General features: G+C 48.0%; 1 pseudogene; it reads left to right on the plus strand.

Annotated features, from left to right (window-relative positions):
- LOC118495500 overlaps positions 1-12,290 on the plus strand; it is a 43,834-nt pseudogene that overhangs the window by 11,104 nt on the left and 20,440 nt on the right.

A 12,290-nucleotide genomic window follows, 5' to 3' on the forward strand; every position in this document is an offset into this window, starting at 1 on the left:
AATCCAGTGGTGAGTGGTGGGTGCAGTGCGCTCTCCAGAGCGTGCCCAGTGAAGTGGTGGTGTTGACCATGTGGTAGGGCCTCCTCTAGAGTCCAACAAACAATTGAGTTTGAATCCAATCCTTACAGAGAGAGAGAGGAGCAGGCGGGATGAGCAAGCAGGCAGGCAGGCAGGAGCACGAGCAAGCAAGGCAGGCTGCAACAAGAGATAAACACAGAAAATAATTTAGCTACACAAGCTAAAACACCAGGATAACAGATAACCCAGGGAGCCAGGAGTGCAACTATACCACACTGGTAGCCTTTACGATTTGGCGACGAGTTGATCACAGAGCCAGCCTTAAATACTGCAGGAGGTTGATTAGGGAATGAGCTTCACCTGGTGCCACCTGCCAGCTAAGCTGCGCCCACAGCTCACAGTAATCGGCACAGGAGGGAGGGACATGAGGGAAAACAAACAAAAACACACAGAACAAAAAGAAGCACGGGCTGCCATGATGACATCATGACAGTACACCCCCTTAACGGCCGCCTCCAGGCGGACCACCGGGCTTCCCAGGATGGGCCCGGTAAAAGTCACTGAGGAGAGGGGGGTCAAGAATGAGAGCCCGGGAAACCCAGCTCCTCTCCTCAGGACCGTACCCCTCCCAATCGACCAGAAACTGGAATCCCCTACCCCGACGTCTCACATCCATAATCCGCCGAACAGTATAGGCAGGATGTCCATCAATGACCCGGGTGGGCGGTGGGGCGACGATAGGAGGGCTCAGAGTGCTGGTGGAAACAGGTTTCAGTTGGGAAACGTGGAAGGTGGGATGAATCCTGAGGGCAGGAGGAAGCTTGAGGCGAACAGCACAGGGGTTAATAACCTTCTCAACCTCAAATGGACCAATGAAGTGAGGGGCCAACTTTGTAGAGGTACCACTGAGGTGAATGTCCTTGGAACTGAGCCATACCTGCTGACCGGGTCTGTAAACAGGAGCAGGGATGCGATGACGGTCGGCCACCCGCTGGTTGTGTTCCCGTGTTCGGAGAAGGGCCTGCCGAGTCTCCCTCCATATTCTCCGCATCCGGTGGTAGTGATGTTGAACGGAGGGAAATGCAATCTCCGACTAGAAACTAGAAAGAGAGGAGGAGAGTAGCCCAGAGAAACTTCAAATGGAGACAGACCGGTAGCCGAGCAGGTAAGTGAATTGTGAGCGTATATAATCTATATATATATATATATATATAATCTATATAAGTATATTTACAGTTTGAATTTCGACACGTCACTTATATAACATCTACCCCAAGGTCTTATAAAGCTAATAATGGTGTCCGATTTCAATTTAATGCATTTTTGTGAACATTAGGGATTTCGTTAGCTGCTACTGTCCCTTCAATCCTATGGGTCCTATGGTTCAATCCTGCTAGCTGCAGGCCCTGGAGCTCCATCAGGGCCTCGGCATTTTGTAGTCCAGTAACCCAGTAACCGGTGACTTTGCGCGGGTATGGAGCGCTGCTGGCTTCCCTTTGTGAAGGAGATCCAGCTAGCTTACAGCGAGTCTATGAAGTAGGACACGCCAGGCGGTGAGGTAGCACCGGCCGCTGTCACGTAGCCTGCTGAGCTCCTGTTGAAATGCGACACACAGTCAGACAGAATTTGCAATTAGCCATCAATTTTTGTAAAATGGCCCATATTTGACCTCTACATAGTTGATTTCTCACATAAAAAAGTCTCAGAAGTGAATTTAGTAATTAAATAGCGGACCTCTGGAGATCTGCATGACCTAGCAAGATTCAGAAGACTAAGCTGACCTCAGGTCAGTGGTGTAGCCTATGCAAATGTTGGGGCGTGACAAAGACTAGGAGTTGAGATCGTGACGTCTGTTACGGAATGGCACAGGAGGTGGAACCCAAAAGCAGACGAAAACACAATAATTAAGATTAAGTGTTTTAATGAGTGAAATATATACAATAATTGTGCTGGTGGCAAAAAGGAGGGTTGTGTCGAGGGAATCCAGTGGTGAGTGGTGGGTGCAGTGCGCTCTCCAGAGCGTGCCCAGTGAAGTGGTGGTGTTGACCATGTGGTAGGGCCTCCTCTAGAGTCCAACAAACAATTGAGTTTGAATCCAATCCTTACAGAGAGAGAGAGGAGCAGGCGGGATGAGCAAGCAGGCAGGCAGGCAGGAGCACGAGCAAGCAAGGCAGGCTGCAACAAGAGATAAACACAGAAAATATTTAGCTACACAAGCTAAAACACCAGGATAACAGATAACCCAGGGAGCCAGGAGTGCAACTATACCACACTGGTAGCCTTTACGATTTGGCGACGAGTTGATCACAGAGCCAGCCTTAAATACTGCAGGAGGTTGATTAGGGAATGAGCTTCACCTGGTGCCACCTGCCAGCTAAGCTGCGCCCACAGCTCACAGTAATCGGCACAGGAGGGAGGGACATGAGGGAAACAAACAAAAACACACAGAACAAAAAGAAGCACGGGCTGCCATGATGACATCATGACAGTACACCCCCTTAACGGCCGCCTCCAGGCGGACCACCGGGCTTCCCAGGATGGGCCCGGTAAAAGTCACTGAGGAGAGGGGGGTCAAGAATGAGAGCCCGGGAAACCCAGCTCCTCTCCTCAGGACCGTACCCCTCCCAATCGACCAGAAACTGGAATCCCCTACCCCGACGTCTCACATCCATAATCCGCCGAACAGTATAGGCAGGATGTCCATCAATGACCCGGGTGGGCGGTGGGGCGACGATAGGAGGGCTCAGAGTGCTGGTGGAAACAGGTTTCAGTTGGGAAACGTGGAAGGTGGGATGAATCCTGAGGGCAGGAGGAAGCTTGAGGCGAACAGCACAGGGGTTAATAACCTTCTCAACCTCAAATGGACCAATGAAGTGAGGGGCCAACTTTGTAGAGGTACCACTGAGGTGAATGTCCTTGGAACTGAGCCATACCTGCTGACCGGGTCTGTAAACAGGAGCAGGGATGCGATGACGGTCGGCCACCCGCTGTTGTGTTCCCGTGTTCGGAGAAGGGCCTGCCGAGTCTCCCTCCATATTCTCCGCATCCGGTGGTAGTGATGTTGAACGGAGGGAAATGCAATCTCCGACTAGAAACTAGAAAGAGAGGAGGAGAGTAGCCCAGAGAAACTTCAAATGGAGACAGACCGGTAGCCGAGCAGGTAAGTGAATTGTGAGCGTATATAATCCATGTGAGTTGTGAACTCCAGGCAGAGGGATTGCGGGCACATACGCACCGCAGAGCCGACTCGAGATCCTGGTTAGCCCTCTCCGTCTGACCATTGGACTGAGGGTGATAACCAGAGGAGAGACTAACCTGAGCGCCCAGAGCCTGGCAAAACGCTTTCCACACTTGAGAGGTGAACTGGGGACCATGGTCGGAAACATGTCCAGAGGAATACCGTGGATTCTGAAGACGTGGTTCACCATGAGGTCGGCCGTCTCGGCAGCCGACGGCAGTTTAGGGAGAGCCACGAAGTGGACTGCCTTAGAAAAACGATCAACAATGGACAAAATTGTGTCATTACCTCTGAGGGTGGTAGTCCCGTGACAAAGTCCAGAGCAATATGTGAGCAGGGTCGACCAGGTAGAGGAAGGGGACGGAGAAGACCAGTCAGTGGCCGATGAGACGCCTTGCCCCTGGTGCAGATGGTACAGGCCCGACCAACTCCCGTACGTCCACCGCCATGGTGGACCACCAAAAGTGTCTCCGGATGAGAGAGAGAGTACGAGCCACTCCAGGATGGCAGGAAAACTTGGAGGCGTGACCCCATTGGAGGACCTGGGAGCGGACAGAATCGGAACCAAACATACACCCCTAACCCACCACCGGGGTCAGGTTAGTGCGAAGTCCTTGTCTTACCCTAGATTCCACCTCCCAGGTCAGGACGCCACCAAGCAGGTAGAAGGGATGATGGTGTCGGGAGTGATAGGTTCCTCCAGAACCGAGCAGAACTGTCTCGAGAGGGCATCGGCTTGACATTCTTACTGCCGGGACGGTAGGTGAGGGAGAAGTTGAATCGACCAAAAACCAGGCCCACCCGGGCCTGGCGGGAGTTCAGGCGCTTAGCCGTCTGAATATATGCAAGGTTTTTATGATCAGTCCAACCAGGAACGGAACAACGGTCCCCTCCAGCCAGTGTCTCCACTCCTCCAAAGCTAGTTTTACAGCCAGCAACTCTTGATTCCCAACGTCATAGTTCCTCTCAGCAGGCGATAGTTTCTTGGAGAAGAATGCACAGGATGTAGCTTGTTATCACCTGCTGAACGTTGGGAGAGACAGCTCCACCCCAACGTTCGATGCGTCCACCTCCACCATGAACTGGCTGGAGGAATCGGCTGAATGAGGATGGGAGCAGAGGAGAAACGGTTCTTGAGTTCTGTGAAAGCCTTGGCAGCTGCTGCAGACCACACAAAGGGAACAGAGGAGAGGTTAGTTTATTCATGGGAGCAACCACCGACTATAGTTCCGAATAAAACGGCGGTAAAAGTTAGCAAAACCTAAGAACCGCTGTAACTGTTTCCTGTGGTGGGAACTGGCCACTCAGTTACAGCCTGTACCTTGCTCGGATCCGTCTTCACCTGCCCGCTCTCCACAATATATCCCAGGAAGGAAACCGAAGAAGAGTGGAACTCGCATTTCTCAGCCTTAACGTACAGTTTTGTTCTCCAGTAGTCTCATCAAAACTTGTCGAACATGCTGGACATGGTCCTCCATGTTCTTGGAGAAGATAAGTATGTCGTCAAGTTAAACGAAAAATGACCGGTTGAGCAGATCCCGGAGGACATCATTGACCAGTGCCTGGAACACAGCGGGAGCGTTGTGAGTCCGAATGGCATGACCAATATTCGAAGTGGCCGAGAGGAGTGTTGAAGGCCGTCTTCCATTCGTCTCCCTCCTTGATTCTGACCAGATGGTAGTGTTCCGTAGGTCCAGCTTGGTGAAAACAGTGGATCCTACCAGAGGTTCAAAAGCTGAACTAAGCAGAGGCAAGGGATATTTGTTCTTTACACTTATATTATTTAAGCCACGAAAATCAATACAAGGTCTGAGAGTCTTATCCTTTTTGACACAAAGAAAAATCCAGCACCCACAGGAGACGAGGAGGAACGAATAATGCCAGACTTGAGGGACTCACCAATGTACTGCTCCATTGCTTCGCGTTCAGGCGCAGAGAGGTTGTACAACCTACTGGTGGGAAGGGGATCCCCGGGCAGCAGGTCGATGGAGCAGTCATAAGGTCGATGAGGTGGTAAGATAAGGCCTTTTCTTTACTGAACACCTCTGCCAGGTCATGATAGATAGGGGGAACAGTAGACACATCGGTAGGTTCTGGTGTTTGAGCTCTGAGTTGTTATGCTTGTAATTTGTGCTGACTTGAGACAAGTGGAATGACAAAAAGAGCTCCAGCTGGTAATCTTACCGGCAGACCAGTCAATAATGGGATTGTGGAGCCGTAACCAGGGGAGACCTAACACAATGGGAGCATTAGCTGAGGGCAAAACGTGGAAGCTGAGTTGCTCGTGATGGTTGCTAGCTAACAACAAGGGTAGAGGAAGGGTTTCATAAGAGGCTCGAGCTAAAACCTCCCCATTGAGTGTTCTGACCACTAGGGTGTCTCAAGTGAGGCTAGGGGAATCTGGTGATGGTTGACTAACTCTGAATCCACAATGTTAGCATCAGAACCTGAATCAACTAGAGCTTGGAGAGGAATCTCTTTACCATTAACACATATACAGCCTTTATGTTATGCGTCTACGGGGAATATCGGAAACTACTGATTGACTCACCAGGACCCCGTCCTTGCTGGTGAGGTTGAGCATTTAATGGGTTCGGGCAGGAAGGACAGCAGACCAGTTGGTGATTATTTTCCCCCACAGTATAAGCACAGTCTCTCTTTGAACCGCCGGTTCCTCTCAACAGGGTAAGCCGATTGCGTCCCAGCTGCATAGGTTCCTCCTTGGGTACACGAAGCAGAGTTAACAGAGGCAGAAGAAGAACTGGAAGCAACCCGAGAAACTGGACTGGGGTACAGGCGGGTAGGCAAAGGGTTTTGAACTGGCCGCTCTCTCTCTCTACGTCTCTCTCTTAACCGTTGTCAATACGGATGGCTAGGGAGATTAGTCTGGTAGAGTACTTGATTCAGCCCGACCCACTAAACTGTCCTTGACATTCTCATTGAGACCCTTAAAGGAATGCTTTGTAAGCCCTATCATCCCATCCCAATTCTGCCGCTAATGTTCTGAACTCAACAGAATAGTCAGCAGCACTGAGGGTTCCCTGACGTAGGCTTAACAGGTGGTTACTGGTATCACTGCTAGTAACTGGTGATCAAAACTGTGGTAATTTCAGACATAATTGTTGATATGTGGCGTTAGTTGTCACTGGGCTGTTCCAAAAAGCTACACCCCAGTCTCTCGCCCTCCCAGAAAGTAACCCGAGTACATAAGCTATCTTAGTAGCATCAAGAGAATAGTGTTAGAGGCTGCTGACTGAACACTATGAACATTGAAACAGGAAAGATTTACATTCTCCTAACTTTCCACTATAGCGTTCAGGAGCGGCACAAAGGTTCACAGGGTTGAAAATTACTCACGGGTTACAGCTTGGGAAGGTGAGAAAACAGGTGGAGACTGAGCTGGAGCTGAGGGGAATGGTTTTCCACACAAGGCATGTTGGTTGAGAGCTGTTGAAGGGATTCCATGATTCCTTGTAGCAACAGAGTGTTGGCCGAGCAGGATGCCTTGAGGCCACCGCATGGTGGAGCAAAAAACCTTGAGGTTAGAGTCAGAATCTCTGGGTCATTCTTTTAGGCCAGATCGTTCTGTTACGGAACGGCACAGGAGGTGGAACCCAGAAGCAGACGAAAACACAATAATTAAGATTAAGTGTTTTAATGAGTGAAATATATACAATAATTGTGCTGATGGCAAAAAGGAGGGTTGTGTCGAGGGAATCCAGTGAGTGGATTGAGTGGTGGTGGTGACTGGTGGGTGCAGTGCGCTCTCCAGAGCGTGCCCAGTGAAGTGGTGGCGTTGACCATGTGGTAGGGCCTCCTCCAGAGTCCAACAAACAATTGAGTTTGAATCCAATCCTTACAGAGAGAGAAGGAGCAGTGGGATGAGCAGCAGGCAGGCAGGCAGGCAGGCAGGAGCACAAGCAGGAAGGCAGGCTGCAACAAGAGATAAACACAGAAATACTTTAGCTACACAAGCTAAAACACCAGGATAACAGATAACCCAGGGAGCCAGGAGTGCAACTATACCACACTGGTAGACTGTACGATCTGGCGACGATGGATCACAGAGCCGCCTTAAATACTGCAGGAGGTTTGATTAGGAAAGCGCTTCACCTGGTGCCACCTGCCAGCTAAGTCGCACCCACAGCTCACAGTAATCGGCACAGGAGGAGGAACATGAGGGAAACAAACAAAAACACCAGAACAAAAAGAAGCACGGGCTGCCATGATGACATCATGACAACGTCATCATCTGCTTTGTTTAGATTCGCCCGTTTTCAGCGGCAGTTTCAACATGTGAGATTTGCAGAGGATAGGGGTATCAATGGGATTTGAGCTTCTACGTATGTCCTATTTACCCCACTGAACTGTCGTTATTCAACTATGACAAGGTAAAATCGGTTTTGCATTCTATCACCCCTTTAACATTTAAACAAAAATGTTATCTGTCTTCTTCATACCGTCCCTCCAAAAAAGCTCTGTAAGTGTGATTTATTCATCAATAAATACTCTGCTATCTTTCAACAGGAGTTAAATATATAACTTGTTTCCTTCCTGTTGCTCTCTCCAGTCTGAGTAGCTGTAACCTGTCAGAGGGAAGCTGTGACGCTCTATCCTCAGTTCTCAGCTCTCAGTCCTCTAGTCTGAGAGAATTGGACCTGAGTAACAACAACCTGCAGGATTCAGATTGAAGCGGATCTCTGTCGGACTGAAGAGTCCACACTGCACACTGGAGTCTCTCAGGTCAGGATTCATTAACCCATTCAACTGGTGACCATTTAAACTCTGATAACTTTAGTTGATAAACAGCTGACGTGTAGCTGTTGTGTTGATATGATAAACTTGGCCAGTAGTTATAGACTCAGTTATTTTACATGAGGGTTTTTCATAATTTGCTTTTGTTGTTGAATATTAAATACCAGAGATCATTTTAAAGATTTATTACAATCAGGACCAAAATGTATCTGGACAACAACAAACAAAAACCTAAACATGGCTCCACGTGTTGACAGAGAGTTCCTGTGTGTTTGTTCTGTGTGTTTGCAGTCTGTCAGGCTGTCTGATCTCAGAGGAAGGCTGTTCGTCTCTGGTATCAGCTCTGAGCTCCAACCCCTCCCATCTGAGAGAGCTGGACTTGAGCTACAATCATCCAGGAGACTCGGAGTGAAGCTACTGTCAGCGGGACTGCAGGATCCTCTCTGGAGACTGGGAACTCTCAGGTACAAACACTGATGAACATGAAGAGATATTTTTTGTAGGAGGTTTTTAAAGGAGAACATCTCCAGGAACTAAATGATAACTCAATGTGCTTTCTATGCTGTAACAGATGTGTGGATGTAGCATTAATCTACTCTTTTGGCAGACTAGTTAGTTAGAGTTTAAAATGTCAGTTGCTGGTGCTGCTTGGCTCATGTGATAGATCAGAGACGTACGCTGACAGTCTGGACCAATTATGTACAAAGTTCCTCTTGTGCTGAGAGAGCACCGCTCTAAGTTCAAAAAGTCCCTCAAAATGCTCTTTCCTAGTTCCTGCAGTGCAAACACAATGTTGTGTGTGAGAGTGATGAGTAATGTTGATATTCCTCTACAGAGAAAGGTCCACTGTTGCACCAAATGCTGCTTTTGGGGGAATTGTTGGGTCTCTGTAAATTATAGTATGGCAGTGTCAATGGCAGCCGTAATCCTGTACACACTGTGTGTACATTCTTTCTATGAGACACTCATCTATGATAACAATGTGAAAATGCGCACATAGTCTGTTCTGCTCTCTGCTATGTTCAGTTATATTTTCTCATTATTACACGTTATTTCACCCACAAGCCATCCACTATTAATCAGAATATTGATTATTATGACTCACTATGAGACACAGGTCTCATTCTCAGAGAGACCTGTTTAAGGACAGTTACCGACGGACACAGACAGATTATATGGTATACACAATTGACCTAGCAGCAGGCAGTAGGGGAGAGCAGCGTCAGTAGAGGAGAAGAGCAGTCAGTAGGAGAGAGTCAGCAGTCAGTAGAGAGAGCAGCAGGCAGTAGGAGAGAGCAGCAGTCCATAGGAGAGAGCAGCAGTCAGTAGAGAGAGCAGCAGGCAGTAGGTGAGAGCAGCAGGCACTAGGAGAGAGCAGCAGTCAGTAGGAGAGAGCAGCAGTCGTAGGAGAGAGCAGCAGTCAGTAGGCGAGCAGCAGTCAGTATGAGAGAGCAGAAGGCAGTAGAGAGAGCAGCAGTCAGTAGGGGAGAGCAGCAGGCAGTAGGGGAGAGCACAGGCATAGGAGAGAGCAGCATCAGTAGGAGAGAGCAGCAGTCATAGAGAGAGCACAGGCAGTAGGGAGAGCAGCAGGCAGTAGGAGAGAGCAGCACAGTTGAAAAAAACTCAGACCCGAGAGAGAGACAGAGGACGTGGAACCCATCTACAGACCAATCTATTATAATTATCTGAGACGCAGCTCACGTACATGATGACGGCAGGACGTAGAGGTAGAGATCTTTAGTGTGCTTGTATACTGCAGTGTGAAACCAACCTTACCGGATCAAATGTTACAATGTCAACAAACATGAACCTTGGTTCGTACTTTCAGGTGTGAAAATGCCCTAAAACACTAGTACTTAAAACAAGAATAGGATTTCGAAGATGTTTTTCCAGTAGCCTTAAAATTAGTTTAAATCCCCTAGTGTGATCAAATTGGACAGTTTTAGATCCTCTTGCAGTGTATTCAGGTTGAGCTCTCTCTCTCTCTCCTCTCTCTCTCTCTCTCTCTCTCTCTGTCTCTCCTCTCTGTTCTCTGTTTCTCTCTCTCTCTCTCTCTCTCTCTCTCTCTCTCTCTCGCTCTCTCTCTCTCTCTCTCTTCTCTGTCTCTCTCTCTGTCTCTCTCTCTCTCTCTCTCTCTCTCTCTCTCTCTCCTCTCTCTCGTCGTCTGTCTCTCTCTGCCTCTCTCTCTCCTGTCTCTCTGCTCTTCTCTCTCTCTCTCCTCTGCTCTCTTCCTCGTCTCTCGGTCCTCTGTCTCTGTCTCTCTCGCTCCTTTCAGGGTGGAGCCGCTGAGTCAGATGGTTGACACCAGGTCCATGGAGGTGTAAGTGTGTTCTATTTCATTCAGCAAACTGTGACATCACTCATCAACCCTCTGATGTCATCATCACAGTGCTGATTGGTTTAATAACTGCAGCTGTGTTGTTTCTCTTCCTCTCCGTCAGATTCCTGTGAACTCACACTCGACACAAACACAGTGAACAGACCCTCAAACGTGTCTGACAACAACAGGAAGGTGACATTAGTGAGGAGGAGGATCAGCCATATCCTGATCATCCAGAGAGGTTGACTACTGGGATCAGCTGCTGTGTGTAGAGATGGTCTGACTGGTCGCTGTTACTGGGAGGTCGAGAGGAGAGGAGGGGTTAATACTATCAGTGAGTTACAGAGAATCAGGAGGAGAGGAGTCAGTGTTGACTGTTTGTTTGGATATATGATCAGTCCTGGAGTCTGTTCTGCTATAATGATAGTTACTCTGTGCTGCACAATAACATTCAACATCCATCTCCTCCTCCTCTGTCTCTGTATAGAGTAGCAGTGTATGTGAACTGTCCGCTGGCTCTCTGTCCTTCTACCAGTCTCCTCTGACTCACTGATCCCCTCTACACCTTCACACCACATTCACTCAGCCTCTTTATCCTGGGTTTAGGGTCAGTATCCTGGTTCCTCATGGTCTGTGTTCTGTATAGGCAGAGAGTCTCCTCTGTTTATCACTGCTGATCAGTTGAGTCTGTACAGATCACACTTATAAAAATATGTCAGTTATGTGTTATAACAATGAATGAACTTTGTATAAAAAATTCAGAAGATGAACAGATCCTCGTGAACCTTGTAAACTTCTTCGAAACTCTTTTCTCTGCCTTCCACTTCCAGTCTTTAAGATGGAAGCTGTGATCACTGAAATTGTAGAAATGCGTTGACTGTGTCATGTTAGTTTTTGAGTTCTGTCTCTTTCAACAAAGCATAAAGTACTGTGATTGTGTTTTGTGGTCTTTCTGTTTACATTTTAAAGTCCAGTGACTCCAGGATGATTCATTGAGTACTCGTTTTAGTTTAGGTAGGACAATATAAGAACGTGTAATATATCGTGGGTTAAAAAGTGAAACTTGTGGAACAGTTAGCGAGAAAAACACAACATGTAGAACACAACTAAATAATAACAAATGTGTTGTGCTGGTCAGATTGACATTCGTAATTGAAATTGAGCTGAGTTTAGACGGACTATGATCAAAAAGAAGTTGTTGAACCTGCGTGCTGCCCTAAACTCTCCGTTTGTCTCAGTTTACAGCAAACATGCAAACGAAGATTTTCAAATCTCCACTCGGCCGGAGCTTTTAGAAAGACTTGTTTTCAGAGGAAATCCTCCGTTGCGTGTAAACGAAGGGCACAAATGAAGAAATGTCATCAGTTTGTTAAAATAACCATGTACGTGTAAACAGGCATTAGTTACATCGCTGGGGTGGTGATTTCAACCTTCCTCGGATAACACTCAGACTGAAGTACTCGCTCTTTTGTCTCTTAAGCCCTGACACACCAACCCGACAGCTGACCGTCGCAAAAGGCAGTCGGACTGATCGGTCGGCTCCCCGAGTCAAAAGTGCCTCGAAGCACCGCCGACTTGTATACGTCTCCATAGCAGCAGGCGGCGCTAATCTGTATGTTGCCCAAAAATGAAAACCGCAGCTGATGGGACGACGCGTCACATGGGTCTACATTATTCAACCGGCATAATGGCAGCTCGTTCAGAATACGATCTCATATTATTACTAAATTGTGGAGTTCAACTAACCGAAAACATTTAAGAGAGAAATAGGCCGTGCAGTTGCTGAATCTGTCGTCATTTCCAGGAGATCCACTACACGGTCATTTGAAAGGTTTTTCGTCAGATTTTGAGAGAGTCGAGGTTTTCAAAAACGACGCTCATGTATCCCGCTCGTGCATTTCGGGTTAGCTCTCAACCAATAGCAGAGTTTCCAAATGTTAAAGTTTTAGGGCTCGAAAC

The sequence above is a fragment of the Sander lucioperca genome, chromosome 7 (genome assembly GCF_008315115.2).
Source record: "Sander lucioperca isolate FBNREF2018 chromosome 7, SLUC_FBN_1.2, whole genome shotgun sequence".
NCBI classification, from domain to species: Eukaryota; Metazoa; Chordata; class Actinopteri; order Perciformes; family Percidae; genus Sander; species Sander lucioperca.